Genomic DNA, 25601 nt, shown 5'->3' on the forward strand with positions numbered 1-25601 from the left:
CTCAGAGGCATTGTGCTGGATGAAAAAAGCCAGTCTCAAAAGATGATATACTATATGATTCCATTTATATGACATTATAATATGTGACAAAAAGGCAAAGCAAAGCCATTCTAATCAGAACAATTACAGGTTAGGTGCAGTGGGAGGATGTAACTATTAAGTTCTTTGGGGAGTGGGGAGGATGGAACTCATTGTATTTGGCTTGTGGTGGTAGACACATATGTGGTTTTTAACATTCTAAATAGCAGCCCACTTTATCTTTTCACGTTTCCTCTTTAATATAAATTTTCAGGAGTATATTCTATAAAAAGATAAAGAATTTCTTGCATTAAGAGTATTGCTATTAAGAAAATCTATTCAAACCTCACGAAATTGGCATTTTTGAAAACAAAGATGGTAGAATATTAGCAATTTCATGTGGTTAAACCTAGTATTCTTTTCCTAGATTGATTGCATTTTTTGTCTATAAATTCTTGATTTTTAGTATAGAGAGGGGCATGTTGTATAGTTAATTTTCTAGGTGCTATTTCTTGGTTCTCTTTTGGTTCAAAAGTCCACAAAGATTTGCTGATTTTTGCAGAGACAGAAAAATGTATGAATTAGTATTCTTTGTAAAACATAAATTTTACCTACCAGAGTAATTCTCCTTTTTAAAATACTAACAAGATATATAAAACTAAAATCCATCTTGAGCATTCCCGCAGTTCTGGTTCTTTTCCATTTTCTCCTTAGGTAACCATAGCTAAACATTTGGTGTCTGCCTTTTCAGATACTTTCAATCCATATATATTTATAGTGTGTATATGCATCCACACATACACACGTACTTGTAGGAAATACATAGAATCGTGTGAATTGTTTTTATAAATGGTATATTTATATAGTTCGGCAATATGACTTTTTCATTCTACAACATGTAATCTGTGCTCTGTTGTTTTTAGTTGCTGTATTGCATTTTGTACTGTGGCTATACCATAGTTTTATTTGGACTCTCAAGGTTTTTACTGTAGATTGTTTATAATTTTTAGAAACTATTGTACAAACAATGAAGATAGGAGTATGCTTCCTGGTGCACCTGCGTAAGAGTTCCATTAAAGACAAAGAGAAGTAGAATTGCTGAGTCATATGGTATATGCATTTCTTAAATGTTTTATTCTGGAAAATTTCAAACATATGCCAAAATAGACAGAATAATGAATTCTTATTCACTTTTGACAGTTATCAATCCATGACCAATCTTGATTTAGCTATATTCTCATTCGCTTTCTCCCCTCATATTTTGAAACAAATCTAGATGACATGTCATTTGATCTGTAAATATTTCATGTTTTCAGAAAGTATAAATTTCTTTTTATTTAAAAAAGTAATCACAATACCATTATCACACTTCAAAATTAACAATATATCTTTAATATCTAAGTATTCAGTGAATGTTCAAATTTTAAATTATTTTAATGTCAAACATTTTCTTCCATATTTATGTCATTTTACTTGAATTAGGATTTGATTAGGTTCACAATGTAACTGATTGATATGCCTTATTTTTTTAAAGTCTCATAATTTCTTTTTCTTTTTTTTTCCTCTCTCTTTGTCCATTTCCCTGAGAGCACACCCCCCCAACCCCACTCCTCTACCACCACCACCAGCTCCAGGCCCCAGCTCCATTTTTCTCTATTTATTTTAAATTCTTATAGTATATTGATGGAAGAGACTGGATTGTTTGTCCTGAAGGTTTTTCTGTTGGGAAAATCTGGCTCTTGCTTATTGCATCTCACGGCATTGTTTAACTTGTTTTTGTGTTCTCTATTTCCTGTACATTTCGAGTTGGGTATGGAGGCTTGATGAGATTCAGGTTTGATTTCTTTCTTTATGTCAGGATTATTTTCCAGAGCCCTGGCCGGGTGGCACATTTGGTTAGAGCATCATCCCTGTTCATAAAGGTTGTGGGTTTGGTCCCCGGTTGGAGCACATTCAGGAAGAAATCAATGCCTCTCTCTCTCTTTTCTTCTCTTTCTAAAATAAATACTTTTTAAAGAAGGTTATTTTATAGAAAATGTCATCTTCTATAAGGCGACACAGAGCAATGATACATGCATATTTTTTAAATTTTTATTTATTCATTTTAGAGAGGAGAGAGAGAGAGGGAGAGAGAGAGACAGAGAGGAGAGAGAGACAGGGGGGAGGAGCTGGAAGCATCAACTCCCATATGTGCCTTGACCAGGCAAGCCCAGGGTTTTGAACCAGCAACCTCAGCATTTCCAGGTCGACGCTTTATCCACTGCGCCAGCACAGGTCAGGTGATACATGCATTTTTAATTCGGAGTATATTGGCCCTGGCCGGTTGGCTCAGCGGTAGAGCGTCGGCCTGGTGTGCAGGAGTCCCGGGTTCGATTCCCAGCCAGGGCACACAGGAGAAGCGCCCATCTGCTTCTCCACCCCTCCCCCTCTCCTTCCTCTCTGTCTCTCTCTTCCCTTCCTGCAGCCGAGGCTCCATTGGAGCAAAGATAGCCTGGGCGCTGGGGATGGCTCTGTGGCCTCTTCCTCAGGTGCTAGAGTGGCTCTGGATGCAACAGAGCGATGCCCCAGAGGGGCAGAACATCGCCCCCTGGTGGGCATGCCGGGTGGATCCCGGTCAGGCGCATGCGGGAGTCTGACTGCCTCCCCGTTTCCAGCTTCGGAAAAATGAAAAAAAATAATAATAATTCGGAGTATATTGCCAGATTATCTTTCAGAACTGTTGTTTCAGTCTGTACATTTATCATTAGTATTTGAGAATAACCCTGCACACACTTATGAACTCCTTGTTATCATTAACTTTTCAAAATTTTTTGAATTGACTAGTGAAAAATGTTTTTACTTATTTCCCTAATTACTAATAATGTGGCTTTTTTTATTTTTTAGGATCAGTTTTGTTTTTTTTTTCCTCTAACAGTGATTTTCAACCTTTTTCATCTCATGGCACACATAAACTAATTACTAAAATTCTGTGGCACACCAAAAAATATATTGTTTGCTGATTGGACAAAACAGTAGTTACAATTTTATTCACATCAGATGGCTATTGCTTTGTTGGCTGTTGTCATTTTTAAATTTGACATTCTAAGGGAAAGAGGTCAGTGCCCTTGATTAAATAGTCAAGTATTGCATGTTTTAAAAATTCTTGTGGCACACCAGTTGAAAATTGCTGCTCTAATAGGAATTGCCTACTTCAAATATACTTTGTCTTTTCCTGTTGAATATTGAACATTTTCTTATTGATTTGTATAATGTCTTTAAATCTTTTGATTATTAATCTTTTTCTTCTGTTTTATGATGCCAAATATTTTTTCTTTGGTTGTTGCTAGCCTTCCATTTGATTATATTGGCCTTTGTTATACAGAAATTGTATCCCCCAAAAGTTGCCAGATTTGTTAGTTTTTTTCTTTAAGTCTATATTTTAGTATTTTTTTTAAAGAAAGCTTTCTTTGCCCAGAGGTTTAAAACTATTCACTTAACATAAACTTTGCCATCTGAACTATTTCTAAGTTTGCAGTTCAGTGTTGTTAAGTATATTCACATTGTTGTGCATTTGATCTCCAGAAATTTTTCATCTTGCAAAACTGAAACTTTTTACCAATTAGAAAGCAACTCTTCATTTCCCCTCACATTTTTTATCTTAATAACTTGAGATTTAATTTTCATTTTAAGTGAAATTTTCAAATAAAATTTTATTTTATTTTATGACTTACTATTTTTAAACTTTTTCTTTAACTTTTTGCCCATTTACCTTTGTTCCGTAGCTTGCTTGTTGTCCTGGCACCATTTATTGAATAGTCAGTCTGTCTTTCTGCTAATATCATATTTGTGTATACTAATATTCCCTATTTAAAAGTGTTTCTACAGTTTTTATTGTTGCATTCAGTGGTGGGATTCAGCCGGTTTACACCGGTTCAACAAAACTGATACCTAATTTTTTGTTGAGTTCAGTGAACCAGTTGTTAAAATGCACTTGTAATTAGGGTTCTCTTTAAGGTGGGCGCCTGGGCAGCCACCTGGTGTGGAAATCACATATTTACATTCCTTACTCTTTTTTAATTTTCATTTGTGCAACAGTGTATTTTAAGTGCCTTCCGTCCATAAGTGAAAAATATTTGATGGAACTATGCTGGTAATATTTATTTATTCATTTTATACAACTCATACCTTTAATGAAATACAACATTTTAATTCCCTCACACTTGTTACTTCAGTAAACAAACATATAACTATAACGTAAAAAGTGCCAAACAACCAGGGAATGAGAAGCTGTCATTGGAAATATCTTAAATAACAAATTTTGTTTTTTGTCAGGTATTATTTAATATTTTTTCATTAGTATTTTAAAACTGTTTCTTATCATCTAGTTTTGTGTACCTCTTTTATTGTTCTTATTTAAGTATTAAATGCATGAAATAAGAAACTATCTTTTGGTATATCTTTTTTTATACTTAATACAGTCATTATGGTAGAGCCATGGTTGTTAAATTATTTGAATCCCACCACTGGTTGCATTGAAATAATCTGTACTCATATGCTGTGATTACTAACTTCCAAGTTACCGTACTGTATTGTTAAAACAGTTTTTGATATCTGGTAGGACAAATAACCCTGCTTTGTTATTTTTCATACTGGTCTTTGAAAAATATATATATATATGCATATACATGTCTTTTTATATATTTTTAATTTATAAGAGACATAAAACATTCTGCTAGGATATAATTTGGGTTTATGTATTAACTTGGGAAGAATTAATATTCTTATTATGTATATTAACTTTCTGTAGTCATACTCAAAAGTTTTATTCTTTTGGAAACTTAGTTTTTTTATTTGAAGACCTTAAATGTATTTCACAAAGTTTTTATTCCTAGTTGATTTTTATTTTTGTTTCTTTGGGGATGGAGTAATTCTGATTTTTAAAGAATTATAGTCTCCCCATTTCCAATTCTGATTCCCCTTACACTACTTTATTTTACATTTTTATAGTGTTCGTCACCTTTCTAGCAGACTTTATACTTTACCTAGTTATTATATTTATTATTATTACCTATCTTTTTTACCTTCTCCCCAAACCTAGAATGTAATTTCTATAAGGACAGAGAAATGCCTTATATTTCTTGACATTATTATACTGAGTACTCAAATGAATTCTAATAGTGTTCTACCACTTTTAAGTTTTATAGGATAGGTATTTATATTATATGCATGTAACTACTTGTTGGGAGTTTTTTTCCTTTCAGAAATAATGTTTGCTTTTTCTTAATTTATTGCATTGGTTAAGCCTTTTAGTACAGTGTCCATAGTACATGTGATTTCATTCTTTATTGTCTTGTTCTCAACATATGTGAGAGTACATTTGCTATTTTATTTTTAACTATAATGTTTACAATCAGTTTCTGATAGGTTTTAACAAAATAGAAGAGTTATTCTTTTGTTGTTTCTAACTTACTATGAGATTTTGTTTTGGACTTTGAAATTTATCAATGGGAAAAAGCACATAAATGATTTCTAAGGGAGTTTTCATTCTTTTACAAGAGGCAAGAAAGTTGAACATGTAGTTGTTACTAAGAAACAGAGAAACTGAGGGGAGTTTTTGGCAGGGGTAGAGAGACTATTGGAATTCAGGGTTACCAGGGCACCTGGAGCTCGAGTGATCAGGATCTTGAAGAGAATATAAGCATAGAAAAATGAGCCCAAAGTCTGAATCATATTTCCCCTAGAGGTTTTTTTTTTGTTTGTTTGTTTTGGGTTTTTTTTGCAGATTAGTAAGTAACATAGCTAATAGGCAGAAAAGTTGAGCAGAAAGTGGCTGCCAAGAGGCTGAGCAGCTAAATAGAATTTTCAGCAGTCTCATGGTGCTGTAGAGAGAGAGGCTCTGATAAATATTCTAGGCTTTCAGTTGCAATCTCTGTATAACTATATGCTACCAATAAAGCTGAGCCAGAGAAGTGGAACAGATCTTAATGTGATTGAAAACTGCCTTCAGGGATGACGTCAGAGTAATGGCGGGGTAGGAAGCGATACCCATAAATCTCCCCCAAAACTCAACAAGATCTTCAACCAGAAACAGAAAAACCTATCTTTGGAGCCTCCAGATGTTTCGCAATACACCCGAAGGTATGATCGAGTGAAAAATTGGCTAAATATATAATCAAACCCCGAAGGAAATAGGCAGTAAGAAATGCTCGACCTTCTTCACTAACCTAAACAGGGCGGCTTTCACTGAGAACTGAGAATATAGAAACTGAGGCGGGCAAAGGGGGTGAATAGATCCAGGGCGCGGCACAAACGGCCGAACCAGGCTGTGGCACGGAGATCCAAGCCGAGGAAAAACTGTTCCTGTGGCAACCCGGGCAATACAAGCTAACACTCGCGCCAAACCCAGACAAAGAAAGACAAGTGGGGCAGCCATTTTCCCCGATCCCCTGGTCGGCGTGCGCAGATAGTGGGCGAGAGATTCCTTCCAAAGCCCCGGGAATGGGTGCCAGTGTTATCCCACAGAGAGGCAGAGTCAGAGGCCTTTGTGTGGGCTGAAAGCGGAATCTCCAGACCGCCCCAGTGCCCTTAAAAAGCCGCGCACGGGGAGGGAGTGAGAACTAATTCCAACGCTGGAACTTTTCCGTGCGAGTGGGGGTTTCACTCAGAGGGTGAGGCGGCCGGCCTGATATCCTGGACTGCGTGCACGGAGAGTGGGCAAGAGATTCCTCCGAGTGCCTCAGCAGTATGCGCCCGTGTTACCCCACAGAGGAGCAGAGTCAGGGGCCTTTGTGTGGGCCAAAGGCGGAATCTCAGGCTGCCCCAGCGCCTTGAAAAGCTGCGCACGGGGACGGAGCGAGAGCCAATTCCAATGCTGGAACTTTTCCATGCGGGTGGGGGTTTCACTCAGAGTGTGAGACTGCCGGCCTGATATCCTGGTCTGCGTGTGCAGATAGTGAGCGAGAGTTTCCTCCAAGTGCCCAGGGAGTGGGCGCCCGCCTGTGTTACCGGACAGAGTGGCAGAGCAGAGGTCTTTGAGTGGGCGGAAGCCCCGCCTGATTATGCTAGCAGCTCTGACTGACTGAGCCTTACCCAGAGCCCTGTGCTGAGTGGGAATAGAGTGGGGAGTTGCCAGCTCTTTGAGCCTCTTACTATCCAGGCAGAGGCAGCAGCAACCCCATAGCTGGGTTATCAGGCTACTAATTGAGGAAGGAAAGACTAGGAGAAAGGCTCCAGGAACACGGACTCTCTCACTGGCGCAGCCTATAAATGCTAATGAGCCTTGACTGCCAACGAGACTAAAGCACAATACATGACATCGCCATAGAGACTTATCAACCGCAAACCTCTACCTGAGCGTGCCAAAGGGGCAGAACCCGGGGTACAGAGTCACCAACCAGGAAGAGGGAGAGAAAAGAAAAAGCAAGAAGATAACCTCTCAAAATCAAGAATAATCCGCAGACTTTATAACCTATCCCATTTTATTATATTTGTTCGTTTCTCTTATCTTCATTCTTGATATTTTTTTTTCCTCCTCCAATTTAGTCGATTAACTCTCTGCTGGTCTTACTCTCTCCTCTCCTTGAACTACACTACCCATAAGTGTTACATCTCCCATTATCTTTTTCTCCTCTTCCTTTCTCTCTATGAGGGTTGCACTCCAAAACCCTTAACTCTCTCTCTCTCTCCCTCTCTTCTCTTTTTTCTTTTTTCTTCTTTTAGTGGTTCCCTCTTTTTTTCTCTCTCTCTCTCTCTTTTCTCCCTCTATATTAGTTTCTTCCTTTCTCCTTTATGTCTCCTCTCATTCAAACCTCAATAACGAACAAATTATCTTATCTGGGACTCAAACTTATGTTTGTGGCATTTTGGGGGTTTTTTACTTCACCTTTTTAACTCACTAGCAGTGCTCCCATCTCTGGCTCTACATTTTATCTAGTTCTTGTTCCACTAAATACAATAGTAATTTTTTAATTTGTCCCCCCATTTTCCTGTTTCCCTCTTATTCCTATCATCATAACTCTTAGTCAACCAACACCTAAAAGCAAATCATTTTATTCTTGACCGAACTTTTTTCCTTATTTGCTTTTTGTGGGTCCATACCCCCTTCTTTTTTCTTTTCTTTTTTTTTTTTTTTTGCCCCTTTATTACTTTTCCCCAATTCAGGCCCTCCATTACAGGCATTGTTTGTTCTATTTATTTATTTATTTTATTCATTTTAGAGAGGAGAGGGAGAGACAGAGACAGAGAGAGAGAGGAGAGACAGAGAGAGAAGGGGGGAGGAGCTGGAAGCATCAACTCCCATATGTGCCTTGACCAGGCAAGCCCAGGGTTTCGAACTGGCGACCTCAGCATTTCCAGGTCGATGCTTTATCCACTGCGCCACCACAGGTCAGGCTGTTTGTTCTATTTAATACAGTATAATTCACAGTTCACCACAAGATTTTCTCAAGAAAGAAGGGAGAGGAGAGGAGAGGAAAAAAGGAGGGGGGGAATAATTTCCTTTTTTTAAAATTTTAATTTAATTTTTATTTTATTTCATTATTAATTTTTTTAAAAAAACAACTCTTTTCGATTTTTTATTTTTTTAACTTTTTATTCTTTATTAAATCTCATTAATACTATCAACAAAACCACCCTCAGATGCCATTAAGGAAGAGAAAATCGAATATCATGGATACAAAAGAAAGAGAGGTAATACAGCTAGATGAGGAAAAACCTATGGAGAAAAAATTTAATATATTGGAAACCTTGGAGCTAAATGACAGAGAATTCAAGATAGAAATCCTAAAAATCCTCCGAGATATACAAGAAACCACAGAAAGGCAATTTAGGGAGCACAGAAAACAACTCAATGAACACAAAGAATATATTTCCAAGGAAATTGAAACTATAAAAACAAATCAAACAGAGATGAAAAACTCAATTCACGAGCTGCAAAATGAGGTAACAAGCTTAGCTAATAGAACAGGCCAGATGGAAGAGAGGATTAGTGAAATAGAAGACAAGCAATTTGAGGCACAACAGAGAGAGGAAGAAAGAAACTCAAAAATTAAAAAAAAATGAGATAGCCCTATAAGAATTATCTGACTCCATCAAAAAGAATAACATAAGAATAATAGGTATATCAGAGGGAGAAGAGAGAGAAAATGGAATGGAGAACATACTCAAACAAATAATAGATGAGAACTTCCCAAGCCTGTGGAAAGAACTAAAGACTCAAATTCAAGAAGCAAACAGAACTCTGAGTTTTCTTAACCCCAACAAACCTACTCTGAGGCACATCATAATGAAATTGGCACAAACCAAGGCAAAGAAAAAATTCTCAAGGCAGCCAGGGAAAAGAAGAATACAACATATAAAGGAAGGCCCATTAGATTATCATCAGATTTCTCAGCAGAAACTCTACAAGCTAGAAGAGAGTGGACGCCAATATTTAAAGTCCTGAAAGAGAGGAACTTTCAGCCACGAATACTATACCCATCAAAGCTATCCTTCAAATATGAAGGAGAAATAAAAACATTCACAGATATAGAAAAGATGAGGGAATTTATCATCAGAAAACACCCACTCCAGGAATTACTAAAGGGGGTTCTCCAATCAGATACAAAGAACAAAAAAAAAAAAAAAACAAAGCCACAAGTAAAAGCTCCAAGAAGAACACAATAAAACCAAACTTAAACTGTGACAACAACAAAAAGAAAGGGGGGGGGGAGAGGATGGAGATTAACAGTAGCAAAGGACGATGGAGTGCAAAAGTACTCACAAAATAGTGCGCTACAATGAACAGGGAAGGAACCCTTTTCATTACTTAAAGGTAACCACCATTGAAAAAACCACCACAGAAGCACTTGAGATAAAAAAGATAGCAACAGAGGAAAGATGTACGAAATACAACCAAATAAAAAAAGATAGAAAAACAAAAGAGAAGGATCAAACAAGACACAAAACTAACAGAAAGCAATATATAAAATGGCAACAGGGAACTCACAAGTGTCAATAATTACACTAAATGTAAACGGATTAAACTCACCAATAAAAAGGCACAGAGTAGCAGAATGGATTAAAAAAGAAAATCCAACTGCCTATAGGAAACTCATCTAAGTAACAAGGATAAAAACAAATTCAAAGTGAAAGGCTAGAAAACAATACTCCAAGCAAATAACATCCAAAAAAAGCAGGTGTAGCAATACTCATATCTGATAATGCTGACTACAAGACAGCAAAAGTACTCAGAGACAAAAATGGCCATTTCATAATGGCTAAGGGGACACTGAATCAAGAAGACATAACAATTCTTAATATATATACACCAAACAAAGGAGCACCAAAATATATAAGACAGCTACTTATTGACCTTAAAACAAAAACTGACAAAAATACAATCATACTTGGAGACCTCAATACACCGCTGACGGCTCTAGATCGATCATCCAAACAGAGCAAAGATATAGTGGCCTTAAACAAAACACTAGAGCACCTGGATATGATAGACATCTACAGGACATTTCATCCCAAAGTGACTGAGTATACTTTTTTCTCCAGTGTACATGGATCATTCTCAAGAATTGACCATATGTTGGGCCACAGAAACAACATCAGCAAATTCAGAAAAATCGAAGTTGTACCAAGCATATTTTCTGATCATAAAGCCTTGAAACTAGAATTCAACTGCAAAAAAGAGGAAAAAAAATCCCACAAAAATGTGGAAACTAAATAACATACTTTTAAAAAATAAATGGGTCAAAGAAGAAATAAGTGCAGAGATCAAAAGATATATACAGACTAATGAAAATGACAATACGACATATCAGAATCTATGGGATGCAGCAAAAGCAGTGATAAGAGGGAAGTTCATATCACTTCAGGCATATATGAACAAACAAGAGAGAGTGCAAGTGAACCACTTAACTTCACACTTCACACCTTAAGGAACTAGAAAAAGAAGAACAAAGACAACCCAAAACCAGCCGAAGAAAGGAGATAATAAAAATCAGAGCAGAAATAAATGAAACAGAGAACAGAAAAACTATAGAAAAAAATTAATAGAACAAGGAGCTGGTTCTTTGAAAAGATCAACAAAATTGACAAACCCTTGGCAAGACTTACCAAGGAAAAAAGAGAAAGAACTCATATAAACAAAATCCAAAATGAAAGAGGAGAAATCACCACGGACACTGTAGATATACAAAGAATTATTGTAAAATACTATGAAAAACTTTATGCCACTAAATTCAACAACCTAGAAGAAATGGATAAATTCCTAGAACAATATAACCTTCCTAGACTGAGTCAAGAAGAAGCAGAAAGCCTAAACAGACCTATTAGTAGAGAAGAAATAGAAAAAACCATTAAAAACCTCCCCAAAAATAAAAGTCCAGGCCCTGATGGCTATACCAGCAAATTTTATCAAACATTCAAAGAAGACTTGGTTCCTATTCTACTGAAAGTCTTCCAAAAAATTGAAGAAGAAGCAATACTTCCAAACACATTTATGAGGCTAACATAACCCTCATACCAAAACCAGGCAAGGATGGCACAAAAAAGAAAACTACAGACCAATATCTCTAATGAATACAGATGCTAAAATACTAAACAAAATAAATACTAGCAAATCAAATACAACAACATATTAAAAAAATAATACATCATGATCAAGTGGGATTCATCGCAGAATCTCAAGGATGGTTCAACATGCATAAAACGGTTAATGTAATACAACATATCAACAAAACAAAGAACAAAAACTATATGATCTTATCAATAGACGCAGAAAAGGCTTTCGATAAAATACAACACAATTTTATGTTTAAGACTCTCAACAAAATGGGTATAGAAGGAAAATATCTCAACAAGATAAAGGCCATATATGATAAACCATCAGCTAACATCATATTAAATGGCACTAAACTGAAGGCTTTCCCCCTTAAATCAGGAACAAGACAGGGTGTCTCGGTTCTCTCTCCACTCTTATTTAATGTGGTATTAGAGGTTCTAGCCAGAGCAATAAGACAAGACAAAGAAATAAAAGGCATCCATATCGGAAAAGAAGAAGTAAAGGTATCACTTTTTGCAGATGATATGATCCTATACATCGAAAACCCCAAAGAACCCACAAAAAGGCTACTAGAAACAACAAGCCAATACAGTAAGGTTACAGGATACAAAATTAACATACAGAAGTCAATAGCCTTTCTATATGCCAACAATGAAACAATTGAGAACGAACTCAAAAGAATAATCCCCTTCACGATTGCAACAACAACAACAAAAATACTTAGGAATAAACATAACAAAGAATGTAAAGGACTTATATAATGAAAACTATAAACCATTGTTAAGGGAAATTGAAAAAGATATAATGAGATGGAAGAATATACCTTGTTCTTGGTTAGGAAGAATAAATATAATCAAGATGGCCATATTACTCAAAGCAATATACAAATTTAATGCAATTCCCATCAAAATTCCAATGACATTTTTTAAAGAAATAGAGCAAAAAATCATCAGATTTATATGGAACTATAAGAAACCCCGAATAGCCAAAGCAATCCTAAAGAAAAAGAATGAAGCTGGGGGCATTACAATACCTGACTTCAAACTCTATTATAGGGCCACGACAATCAAAACAGCATGGTATTGGCAGAAAAATAGACACTCAGACCAATGGAACAGAATAGAAAGTCCAGAAATAAAACCACATATATATAGTCAAATAATTTTTGATAAAGGGGCCAACAACACACAATGGAGAAAAGAAAGCCTCTTCAATAAATGGTGCTGGGAAAACTGGAAAGCCACATGCAAAAGAATGATACTGGACTACAGTTTGTCCCCCTGTACTATATAAAATTAACTCAAAATGGATCAAAGATCTAAACATAAGACCTGAAACAATTAAGTACATAGAAGAAGACATAGGTACTCAACTCATGGACCTGGGTTTTAAAGAGCATTTTATGAATTTGACTCCAAAGGCAAGAGAAGTGAAGGCAAAAATTAATGAATGGGACTACATCAGACTAAGAAGTTTTTGCTCAGCAAGAGAAACTGATAACAAAATAAACAGAAAGCCAACTAAAAGGGAAATGATATTTTCAAGCTACAGCTCAGATAAGGGCCTAATATCCAAAATATACAAAGAACTCATAAAACTCAACAACAAACAAACAAACAAACAATGCAATAAAAAAAAGGGAAGAGGATATGAACAGACACTTCTCCCAGGAAGAAATACCAATGGCCAACAGATATATGAAAAGATGCTCATCTTCTTTAGTTATTAGAGAAATGCAAATCAAAACTGCAATGAGATACCACCTCACACCTATTAGATTAGCTATTATTAACAAGACAGGTAATAGCAAATGTTGGAGAGGCTGTGGAGAAAAAGGAACCCTCATCCACTGTTGGTGGGAATGTAAAGTAGTACAACCATTATGGAAGAAAGTATGGTGGTTCCTCAAAAAACTGAAAATAGAACTACCTTATGACCCAGCAATCCCTCTACTGGGTATATACTCCCAAAACTCAGAAACATTGATACGTAAAGACACATGCAGCCCCATGTTTATTGCAGCATTGTTCACAGTGGCCAGGACATGGAAACAACCAAAAAACCCGTCAATAGAAGACTGGATAAAGAAGTTGTGGCACATATACACTATGGAATACTACTCAGCCATAAGAAATGATGACATCGGATCATTTACAGCAAAATGGTGGGATCTTGATAACATGATACGAAGTGAAATAAGTAAATCAGAAAAAACCAGGAACTGCAGTATTCCATACATAGGTGGGACATAAAAGTGAAACTAAGAGACATTGATAAGAGTGTGGTGGTTACGGGGGGAGGGGGGAGAGCGAGAGGGAAAGGGGGAGAGGGTGGGCACAAAGAAAACTAGATAGAAGGTGACAGAGGACAATCTGACTTTGGGTGATGGGTATGCAACATAATTGAACGACAAGATAACCTGGACTTGTTATCTTTGAATATATGTATCCTGATTTATTGATGTCGCCCCATTAAAAAAAATAAAATTATAATAAAAAAAGAAAACTGCCTTCAAATTAGCCTAATCTCTGATTAGATTAGCTCCCACTGCCAACCAGGCACTAAAGAAAATCTTCTGTTGAGAAAGATGGTATCATTCACAGCTTCTACAGTTATTTAAAACAGTATCTGACATTCATTCCCCGGATTCCAGGCATGCCAAGAGTCATGAGCAAGAAACAGATATAAAAAACACAAATGATCAGGTGTGAACTTCAGTGAGCAATGTGCTACTTCCTTTATCACTCCTTTGTTTGAAATGAGAAATTTTTTATTTTTTTTCTATAGGTGAATTATCATTTCTCTCTAGCTGTTTCCATTACTTTTTTTTTGTCTTTAGTTTTTATAATAGAAGTTTAACTATGATGTGAGTTGGTGTGGATTGCTTTAGGTTTATTTTGTTTAGGATTCACTTAGTTTCTTCAATCTGTAAATTCACGTGTTGGCCAAGTTTAGGCAGTTACCAGCTTTTATTTGTTAGAGTACTTAGTTTCAGCCGTGCCCTCTTTCTTTTCCCTTTCTGAAACTCTGATAACAAAGAAGGTAAGTCTTTTGTTATAGTCCCACATGTCCCCAAAATTTGGTTTATTTGTTTTTAGTATTTTCTCTCTGTTGTTCAGATTGGATAGTTTCTATTGTTCTATCTTCCAGTTCAGTGATTCTTCCCTCTGTTCATTCTACTCATCCACTGAGTCTTTTATTTCAGTTATTGTATTTTTCAGTATTGAAATTTCCCTTCAGTTCTTTCTATTTTTCTTTTTTACTGAGACTCTATTGTTGTTTGTTTCTGTTAAACATATGTGTAATTGCTCCTTGAAACATTTTTATGATGTCAATTAAAAATCCTTTTCAGATAACATCTTCATCATCTGTTATTGGCATCTGTGGATTGTCCTAATATCTGTGGAGATATATTACTGGTACTTGGTATGATGAGTGATTTTTAATTGATACCTGGACATTTTGAATGTTATATTCTGAGACTCTGAATCTTAGAGAAACATTCTGATATTTATCTAATAAATAAATAGATAAATGCTCCAGCATGGGAAGGAGGGACATGCTTTGCTATGTTACTACCTGGTTGGGATACAAATCTAGGTTCCACACTCTGCCTCTATTGACCCTCAGTTTGGCTGGAGAGTCCTTGTATTGCTGGTCAGAGATGGGAGTTCTGGCCTGCACTAACTTTTCCCTGGCTGGGAGAGACAGGAAGATGGCCTCCACAAAAGAGGGTCTTTTTTACTATTGGGCTGTGGTGAAAGGCCTGACTCCACTAGGCCTCTTCTGACACCAGCCCATAGCAGGGATGGGGAAGGTCACCTTGTGAGGCCCAGGTGGGTGTCCAAGCTTTCCAAGTGCTATTCACTGACACCATGGGCAAAGAGTTCTCATTTTACCAGGTGGAGACTGGCTCCCAACTGGCCTTCTCTGACATCACTGTGGTGAAGAGTCTGGGGGACCCTGTTACAGCTTGGCAAGGACAAAGTGTAGGTTCCCCACTTGACCTTAGCTAGTTGGGGTGTGTCCGTGGTTTTGTTTTTTGTGTGTGTTTTTTGTGATGTTTGTCAGGTACAACACATGTTGTCTAGACTGTCCATTTCCTGATCTTTTAGGTAGGAAGAACAGGATTTTGTTTTGTTTGGTTTTTTAGTTGTTGTGTTTTTTTTTGGCGGGGGAAGGGTGTGAGCCTGTTGGTATTTCTAAGTTGCCAGCTTCTTCAACTCCAGGTCTGGTATATATCATATAATGCACAAAAGAAGATGTATTGAATTTAACCACCATGTCATTTTCCTTGGATCCTGAGGTCTTTTCCTTGTCTCTTTTCTTCTCTCCACTTTTAGGGTCTTCTTATGTTTGCTATATATGATGTCCAGGACTTTTAGTTTTACTTAGTGAGACAAATAGGAAAAATATATACTCATAAAATTTCTAGATTTTTGTTTGCTTCAAGAGAAATGTCCTAGTGTAGTTTATATATTACTTATACATATCTTAATTGAGAACAGTACTTTAAATATATTAATATATTGCTGCGCCCTCCATTTTCTAAGTAAATTACATTAATTTCATGTGATCGATTCAAGTAGATACAGCTATCATTGTTTTCTTAATTTCAGGTTCCCTTTATAGCTACATCAAAGAATGAATTAATATGCTAAGAAATTACTAAATACTACTATGAAGGGTTTAAAAATAAATGAGGTAAGTTAACTAATACCAGAATTTTTATGGTGAATTTCTGCTTTGGGTCTACAATGTGCCAGGCATCGTCAAGCTGGACACTGGGAAGATGATTTGCACTTTGATTTTTCTCTCTACATATAGTGGTTTTCAATTTTCTTTTGGATCAGGAATTTCTTGGACATTCTGCTTAAAGCTGTAGTTTCTTTTCACAAACATCCACACATGTTCAGAGAATCTTAAGGACCTGAAATCCCTCAGAGTGCACAAACCTTCTGGAAGTCTTCTGCTCTATAATTTTTACAATATTTTTATATGCTTTGTTACTCTTTTAAATGTCATAACAACCCTGAGAATTAGTGGCTTGTGTTCATATTTTATAGTGAAGAAATTGCTGCTCACAATGGTATGTGACTTGTTTAGTGTTACATACCTATCAAATATGAGTCTAGAAGTGAAGACTTTCCTAAATTGTAATGATTCCTTCAGAGGGCATCAGCATTTTCTAAGATTTTTGCTACTTAATGTCAATTACTTCCTAATAAGGTTGTATTACCTTTTCCTGTGTGTCATCAAATGAGCATGCCTATTTTACATGATCACATTGAGTGTTCCCCAACTGTGTTTGCTAAATGATATGTTCACAATGATGTTTAATTTGTTTCTTTTTTTAAATTTATGGTTCTCTATCTACTTATTCATTGGAGTCTTACCAGTTTTTATACCATTATGTATAATCTTTCAGTATGTTAAGAATATTAACCTTATCATATTTTTTGCAAATACTTTTATCCCTTTTGTCTTTGAATACTGTTTATTTTTATGTATAGAAGTTTTGAAATACATACTCATTTATTTCAATTAGCATTTCCTCTGATTTTTTTAGTGTAGGGGTATCCAAAAATTTGACACATTCAAGTGAATGCACATATTCACAGACTTTAATTTTAAAAACATAATGGAAATCTAAAAGATTAAGAAAAGGGATGTCGCCTGACCAGGCAGTGGCGCAGTGGATAGAGCATCAGACTGGGATGCAGAGGACCCAGGTTTGAGACCCCGAGGTTGCCAGCTTGAGCGCGGGCTCATCTGGCTTGAGCAAAGCTCACCAGCTTGAACCCAAGGTCGCTGGCTCAAGCAAGGGGTTACTCGGTCTGCTGTAGCCCCCCATCAAGGCACATATCAGAAAGCAATCAATGAACAACTAAGGTGTCGCAACGAAAAACTAATGATTGATGCTTCTCATCTCTCTGTTCCTGTCTGTCTGTCCCTATCTATCCCTCTCTCTGACTCTCTCTGTCTCTGTAAAAAAAAAAAAGGGATGTCATTTAAGTTGCAATTATTTGACTTTTTTTTGTTTTGTGTTTATTGGCTGTTTGTTTGCATCATCTTTGAATAATTTTTAATTTAATTTATCAATTATGTTATGTAGATACCTGATTTTTTTCTCCTAAAATAGATAATTAGTCCTGATAGCATTTATTGAATGTTTCTTTCCTCATCCATGTTCAAAGTTGGCTTTATCATATATAAGATTCCCATATGAACATGTATCAGTATTAATATTTCTTTGATCTACTTCTGTACATAATTTCATACTGGTTTGTTTTTTTGTTTGTTTGTTTTGTTGGGGTTTTTTTTGTTGTTTTTTTTTTGAAGTTAGAAGTGGGGCGGCCATCAGACAGACTCCTGCATGTGCTTGACGGGATCCACCCGGCATGCCCATTAGGGGGTGATGCTCTGCCCATCTGGGATATGTTGCTCCATTGCAGCTGGAGCCATTCTAGCACCTGAGGCGGAGGCCATGGAGCCATCCTCAGTGCCCGGGCCAACTTTGCTCCAGTGGAGCCATGGCTGCTGGAGGGGAAGGGAGAGATAGAGAGGAAGGAGAGGGGGAAGGGTGGAGAAGCAGATGGGTGCTTCTCCTGTGTGTTCTGGCTGAGAATCAAACCTTGGACTTCCATACGCCAGGCCAACGCTCTACCACATACTGTTTTAATGTTATTGTAGCTTTAAAGTTTTTTTTTCTTACTAGTTTTAAAAAAATGTTTATCATGCTTATTTTTGGTATTAATTTCTACAGATTAACTCCAAATTAAAAAAGGTTATGAAGGATTTTGATTAGAACTATATCAAGTTGAAGGTCTTTTTACAGGCAAATTGATATCTCTGTATTATTACATCTTTACAAGTGCACATTGGTGTTGCATCATTGTCAGTTCCTCCAGCCTTTGCTGTGCTTCTTTGTTTCCACTTTAATGGAATCGGGAGATTTTCTCTTATCTCTGTACTCTTGGGGACTTTCCTTACGCTCTTTGGCTCCAAGGAGTCTCTTGCTGGCCCTCTTACTAGAACGCTGGGGTTTCTTTGAGAGTCTTAGTGTGCTGCAGCCCCGCTGCTGCACAGTTACACTGCATAGAGGCCCTCCTGGGTTGAAGCAGAGGTGGAAAAAAAGAGAGAAGTGCATAGAGAAATATGTACTCTTCATAATATCCTGACTCCTTAGGATGGAGGGACAGGCTTTCTCTTGGACTTTTAAGGGCCCTGCCTCAATAGTTCAGCTTTGTGACTACTTGGACTGGCTTCAAGGCAGGGTCAGCAGGAAAAAGAAAGAAATAAAAGGAACTGGGAACTTCCCTCTTCCCTTGCCCCCCAGTTCATATGCTTTCCCACCCACCCATGCGCCTTTTACTCCAGCCAGACAAGAGGGGGTTTCTCTTGGATTTTTTGCTGTGTGTGCCTGCTGCATAATTCTGGGACTCTGCCCACTTGAGTCAGAAAAGAGTGAACTCAGTGCCATGTTAATTGTTCTTCAAGTTTTGAATTCCCTCCCCAGTGTACCTGCCACTATGCACTTTTCAGAGTGTTCAGATGATTTTAGTATTCTCTCCAGGGTTGTTAGTTGTAGTCAGTGGGAAAGATGGGCTGTAGTGGGCTTACTGCATCTTGCCCTTCACTGAAAATCAAGTTTTTCATTTTGAAACTTTTTATTTTCTAAAAATTACTTCCTGTTCTTTGATTACTGTATTTTACAAACAGATTTTTCTTGTTTCATGGATATGCAGGCCTCTTGAATATCTCTGAAGATGCCAATAAAAGTTAAGAGCATTTTTATTAACTTTTATTGCCTTATTCTCCTTTCTTTGGGTCATTGTGTTCCTGGATTTTCTCTTTAATGCCTCTCTTAGTTTTTATTAATTAGCTGGTGATTCTTGGTTATTTTTCTTTACAGTGTTTTCAAATAAAGGTCTAAATCGGTGGTTGTACAACTTGAATGTATACAAATATCTCTTAGGAACCCAGGTTAAATGCAGATTCTTGGCCTCACTAAAATCTGATTCAGTAAGTCTGGGGTGGGGCACCTAAACACTTTAGATGATTTAAATGCTGTACCATGTTGGTAAACTGGTGAAATTCTATAAAGGTCAGTATTTAGAAAGCATTATCTTCCTCACTGAATTTCATCTTGACCAGAGCTCTGCAGGTTGGCTTCCCTCTTGCAGTGGTGCATGGGAGGTGGAGTCCCTTTTTTCTTTATCATATCATATTTGTGCAGAGACAAGGCTAATAAGCTGGGACCTGTTCCCCCCTCAGTTTCTGCTACAGGAAAGGAATTTATCTGCTGTGGCCAGCATTTATTATTTACTATCAGAGTTGTACTGGTGTCTTTGGTGGTTTTTCACTTATTCTGTGGCCTGTCTATACTCTCAGGCCCTCCTGACACAAGATGTTTAAGAAGGAGAAGAGGTAGATGAATAGGCTCAGTCTGCCATCTTGAACTGGAATTTCGCATGTTACTTTTAGAGTGCTTTTGGTTCATAATGTGCCAAGAAGTATTTCTTTGGAATGCTTACATAAAATAAATGTAAAATTTGTAGCAGGATTACAGTTTACTCATATTCATCCAGATGTTCAAAGAATATGTAGCTTCTTTGTTTTTTTATGATTCATCTCTTCCTTTTAATGAACACTGGTCACTGGGTAATTGGCGGAAGATTGGAGTCTTACGCCAATCTGGTAAACTAAGTCTTATTCAGTAATTTAAATTTATCTCTTGGATATTTCACTCTTTGTTCAGATATTAGTCTTCTAGGTATCATTTATTTTCTTGCACCTTTCCATGGCGAATCCAGACTTATGGGTTTAGTGCATGTGGCTTGTGTGACCTTGTAGTGGTGGAAGCATACCTCTGTCTCACTGGCCTCTCCTTGAAGGTAACTGGTCAAACTACTTCCAGGAATTGTGACTACTAGGGTGCCATCAAAGCTGTCCCTGGGTGTTCCTCATATGTCTGCAGCTAAAGTTTAAATGATGTTACTTGAGATATGTTCTGTTGGTTTCCGTAATGTGTTGACCATCTTCCTAGGAGTCACAGATTACCTGAGTTCTGGCTAGGGTTTTCCATTGGCCCCTAGCCAGATGGTCTGTTTTTCAGGCCTTCTCTGTGAAGTTGCTCTGCCCCTGTCACAGCGACCGCTCCTGACAAATTCAACATCCAGCATCCTAATGACCTTCCCTGAACTGCTTTGGAGTACACGTGACTTTCCCAGTACCTTCTGTAGCATTGGGAGAAAGGGTGGCCCCAGAGCCGGCCTCACACCTTTCCTCACTCTGATGGTGCTTCTGTGCATTGTTTTCATGTGGTTATCTCTAGCTTTTTTAGGCTTTAATTTATACTTTCTTTAGGTTGAATCCTCATTCTACCCTGGAAAGCAGGCTTTATTTTCTAGTTGTCATGAGCAGAAGGGATGTCTGCTTTATAGTGTATAAGAAACTATTACTGAATCTTTCAGGCCTGGTAAGAAAATATTAGTGTTTAATAAATTGCTTCTTTTGGAAAACCAGAGTTATAAGAAAAATCTTTTCTTTAATTAAGAACATGAATGTTAATATTTCTAGTAGGTGAATAAAAATTAATGTTTTTTCTGTTTTCACTCCTAAACTTTTTCAAGGAAATGGGTATGCTAAAGAAAGAATAGTAAGGAAGTCAGTAGAAGGAAATGTAAATGGGGAAAAACATATTAATAAGTGTTTTCTTAATTAAGAGGGTATATATACACCTCATTTCTTTTTCAGTATTTCCTTGGTTTTTCTTACACATTTACCCTTTTTTTCCCCCCCCCGTATTTTTCTGAAGTTGGAAATGGGGAGGCAGTCAGACAGACTCCCACATGCGCCCGACCGGGATGCACCTGGCATGCCCACCAAGGGGCGATGCTCTGCCCATCTTGGGGCGTCACTCCGCCACAATCAGAGCCATTCTAGAGCCTGAGGTAGAGGCCACAGAGCCATCCTCAGCGCCCGGGCAAACTTTGCTCCAGTGGAGCCTTGGCTGCGGGAGGGGAAAAGAGAGGAAGGAGAGGGGGAGGGGTGGAGAAGCAGATGGGCGCTTCTCCCATGTGCCCTGGCCAGGAATCGAACCCGGGACTCCTGCACACCAGGCCGACACTCTACCACTGAGCCAAGCGGCCAGGGCCCACATTTACCCTTTTAATTGTAGTATAGATTATTACCTGATAATGTTTCTAAAACATATTTCAGTTTTTATTTGACTTGTATTAAGCCTATATTTGGGGATCAGTTTGTAGCTTGATAATAGTTTCCCAAACAGGAAGATAGTCTATGTCTCTTTTTATATATCTTCTTTAAATATTTATGAATAAGGTTTTATAAAATTTTAAAATGTGGCTTTACAATATAGATCTTATATTCTTTTTTTTACATGAATCTTTTTCTTTTTGATGTGTGTGTATAAGAGAGTAACATGCAGCTTGCAACTTAGCTCCTTCTGCCTGTGGCTCTTTTCTGTGTGTTCCCATAGTACTTTGTTTATGTGTGTTTTCTAGAATTTCTCATATTTTTATTTGCTAGAATGTGATCAGCTCAAGGGCAGGTGCTTATGTATTGCTGGTTGTTGTTTGCTGTAGTGCCTAACAAACTCCTGCTCTCAATAACGGACATGGGGAAACGAGCATTTTCTGTAGTCCTCCTTTCCTGATTTATTTTTCTCCATTGTACTTACCATGGTCTAATACAGTGGTCCCCAACCCCCGAGCCACGGACCGGTACCGGTCCATGGGCCATTTGGTACCAGTCCGCAGAGAAAGAATAAATAACTTACATTATTTCTGTTTTATTTATATTTAAGTCTGAACAATGTTTTATTTTTAAAAAATGACCAGATTCCCTCTGTTACATCTGTCTAAGACTCACTCTTGACGCTTGTCTCGCAAGTTCGACAATTATATTTAAAAATACCACAGTTTTTATGCTGGTCACATAATTTTATTTTGTGCATTTATTCGTCCCACCCTAAAGGCCGGTCCGTGAAAATATTTTCTGACATTAAACCGGTCCGTGGCCCAAAAAAGGTTGGGGACCACTGGTCTGAATACAGTGGTACCTTGAGATACGAGCAGACCAACATACAAATTTTTAAGATACGAGCTGCGACTCTGTCCGTCTTTTTGTTTGAGATCTGAGCGAAATTCTGAGATACGAGTCGTGATTCAGAAAGCTGCCACTAGTTGGTGCGTTGGCGCACGGGTCCAGTATCGGCAACATAACACCAGCATCTCATTCTTACTCACGTGTTACCCACAGAATCAAGTCCAATCAAATGCGCTGTACTTGTTCTTGCATCATTTTTGCATTTTTTACTAACTTTTTTTGTGTGCTATCATGGGGTAAAAGAAATTGAGTGTGCCTGACCAAGTGGTGGCGCAATGGATAGAGCATCGGACTGGGATGCTGAGGACCCAGGTTTGAGACCCCGAGGTCGCAGCTTGAGCACGGGCTCATCTGGTTTGAGCAAAAGCTCACCAGCTTGGACCCAAGTTCGCTGGCTCGAGCAAGGGGTTACTCGGTCTGCTGAAAGCCCGCAGTCAAGGCACATATGAGGAAGCAAGCAATGAACAACTAAGGTGTTGCAATGCGCAACAAAAAACTAATGATTGATGCTTCTCATCTCTCCGTTCTTGTCTGTCTGTCCCTGTCTATCACTCTCTCTGACTCTGTAAACCCCCCCCCCCCAAAAAAAGAAAGTGAGTGTAAAGGACAGTGGTGAGAAGAAGAAGAGAATGATGTCGATAGAAGTAAATCAAGAAATAATAGAAAAACATGAACGTGGTGTACGAGTGATTGAACTGGCAAGGCTGTACAACCGCAATGCATCTATAATTTGTACCATCCTTAAACAAAAGGATGCCATCAAAAGCACAAACCCATCAAAAGGAATTTCAATTCTGTCCCAATTAAGGACAAATATCCATGAAGAAATGGAGAAGCTTCTGCTGGTGTGGGTGAAAGAAAAGGAGCTGGCAGGAGATAAAGTGACAGAGACTGTAATATGCAAAAAGGCACATATTATAGCGACTTGAAGAAGAAAGAACCATCAACTTCAAAAGAGGCTGCAGAAGATATGTTTAAGGCAAGTCACGGCTGGTTTGAAAATTTCAAGAAGAGATCTGGCATCCACTCGGTGGTGAGGCATGGTGAAGCTGCAAGTGCTGATGTTAAGGCAGCTGAGAAGTACATTGCACGTTTTGCTACGCTTATCGCAAAGGAAGGCTACATCCCCCAACAAATGTTCAACTGTGACGAAATAGGGTTGTTTTGGAAAAAATGCCCCGGAGGACTTTCATCATCAGAGAGGAGAAGAAGCTGCCAGGCCATAAACCCACGAAGGACCGTCTGACCCTTGCATTGTGTGCAGATGCTAACGATGACTGTAAAGTATAGCCACTGCTAGTGGATCATTCCAAAAATCCTCAAGCCTTTAAGACTCACAAGATTCTTAAGAAAAAACTGCAGGTTATGTGGCGCGCCAATGCTAGGGCATGGATTACATGGGTAAATGGGTAAATCTTGTCTTTGATCCTGCAGTGAAAAAATATCTTCAAGAAAATAAACTCCCGATGACGGCATTACTAATCCTTGATAATGCTCCAGCCCACCCACCTGGTCTTGAAGATGACATTCTCGATGAGTTCAAATTCGTGAAAGTCCTCTACTTCCCATCCAACATTACTTCAATCTTGCAACCTATGGATCAGCAGGTCATTTCTAACTTTAAAAAGCTTTACACAAAGCACTTGTTCCGCTGCTGCTTTGAGGTGACTAAGAATACAATACTAACCCTTCAAGAGTTTTGGAAAGGTCACTACAACATTGTGATATGTTTACACATTATTGACTTGGCATGGAAGAACTTACAAGAACTGTGAACTCGGCGTGGGAAAAGTTATGGCCTGATGTTGTTGCAGACAGGGACTTCGAAGGATTCGAATCAGAGAGTGAGACCGAGGTAGAAGCGTTGGAGGAGATTGTGTCCCTCAGAAAGTCAATGGGTCTGGAGATAGATGAGGGTGACATAAACGAGCTCGTTCTCAACTGAGGAGTTTGAAGGAGCTACAGATGATGTGACATACGGAGCTTCTGCAAGAGATTAGTAGTGAGGAGGAGGTAGAGTCGGAGAATGTGATTTCTACAAGTGAAATTAAAGACATGCTGGCAATGTGGGAGAAGCTTTCAAGTTTTATTGAAAAGAAACACCCAGAAAAAGTTTCAACTGGTCGTGCTTCAGCACTTTTTAATGACACTTGTTTGTCACATTTCTGTAACATTTTAAAAGGCAGGCAAAAGCAAACCTCTTTGGATAGATTTTTATTCAAAAGTCCTGCAAGTGAAAGTGCCGAAAGTGCAGCCAAAAAGGCAAAAACAGGTGATGATTAAATGAAAAATATATAATGTTAAGCTTAGGTTAAGTTTAAAGTTAAGAAAGTGCATTTTTTTACAATTAAGTTTCTGTAGTTTCATTTTAAGTAAAGAAAGTGCAGTTTTAGTTTTGTTTAAAGTAAAGAAAATGCAGTTTTAGTTTACATTTAGTGTTAAGAAAGTGCTGTTTTAGTTTACGTATCTACAGTGCCTGCATCCCTTCCTCCCTCCCTCCTCTTCCGCCATTCACCTCCATTAGCTGCACTCGTCTGTCTCCAAGATAAGAATACAGTACTAAATAACACTTTTTTCTTTTATTTCATATATTTTGTTATGCATCGGTAAAGTATACATGTGTGTTTCTTAATTAAAAACATGTCTTTTTTCATAATTTAGGATGGTTTGGGGATGTTTCACAGGGCTGGAATGGATTAAATCTATTTCAGTTATTTTAAATGGGAGAAATTTATTTGATATATGAGTTGAGTGACTTACGATCTCAGTTACAGAACGAATTAAAGTCGTATCTCAAGGTACCACTGTATTGCTTACTTATTTGTTTTATTTATCATCTGTGTCTTCCCACTACATTATAAGTGCTATGAAGGGTACGATTTTCAACTATTTAACTTACTATCACATTTTTGACACCTAG

General features: G+C 37.7%; 1 protein-coding gene across 6 annotated transcripts in view; it reads left to right on the top strand.

Moving 5' to 3' along the window:
• NCOA1 (nuclear receptor coactivator 1) overlaps positions 1–25601 on the top strand; it is a 192877-nt gene that overhangs the window by 33321 nt on the left and 133955 nt on the right. The window contains exon 2 of one of the 6 annotated variants that reach the window (XM_066378753.1): positions 16168–16252. The exons of the other annotated variants lie outside the window; for them this stretch is intronic. The gene's annotated coding sequence lies outside the window, so the exon portion shown is untranslated. The remainder of the gene's footprint in view (positions 1–16167; positions 16253–25601) is intronic. 6 annotated transcript variants of the gene reach the window in all.

This window comes from Saccopteryx leptura, chromosome 3 (genome assembly GCF_036850995.1).
Source record: "Saccopteryx leptura isolate mSacLep1 chromosome 3, mSacLep1_pri_phased_curated, whole genome shotgun sequence".
In the NCBI taxonomy this organism is placed as follows: domain Eukaryota; kingdom Metazoa; phylum Chordata; class Mammalia; order Chiroptera; family Emballonuridae; genus Saccopteryx; species Saccopteryx leptura.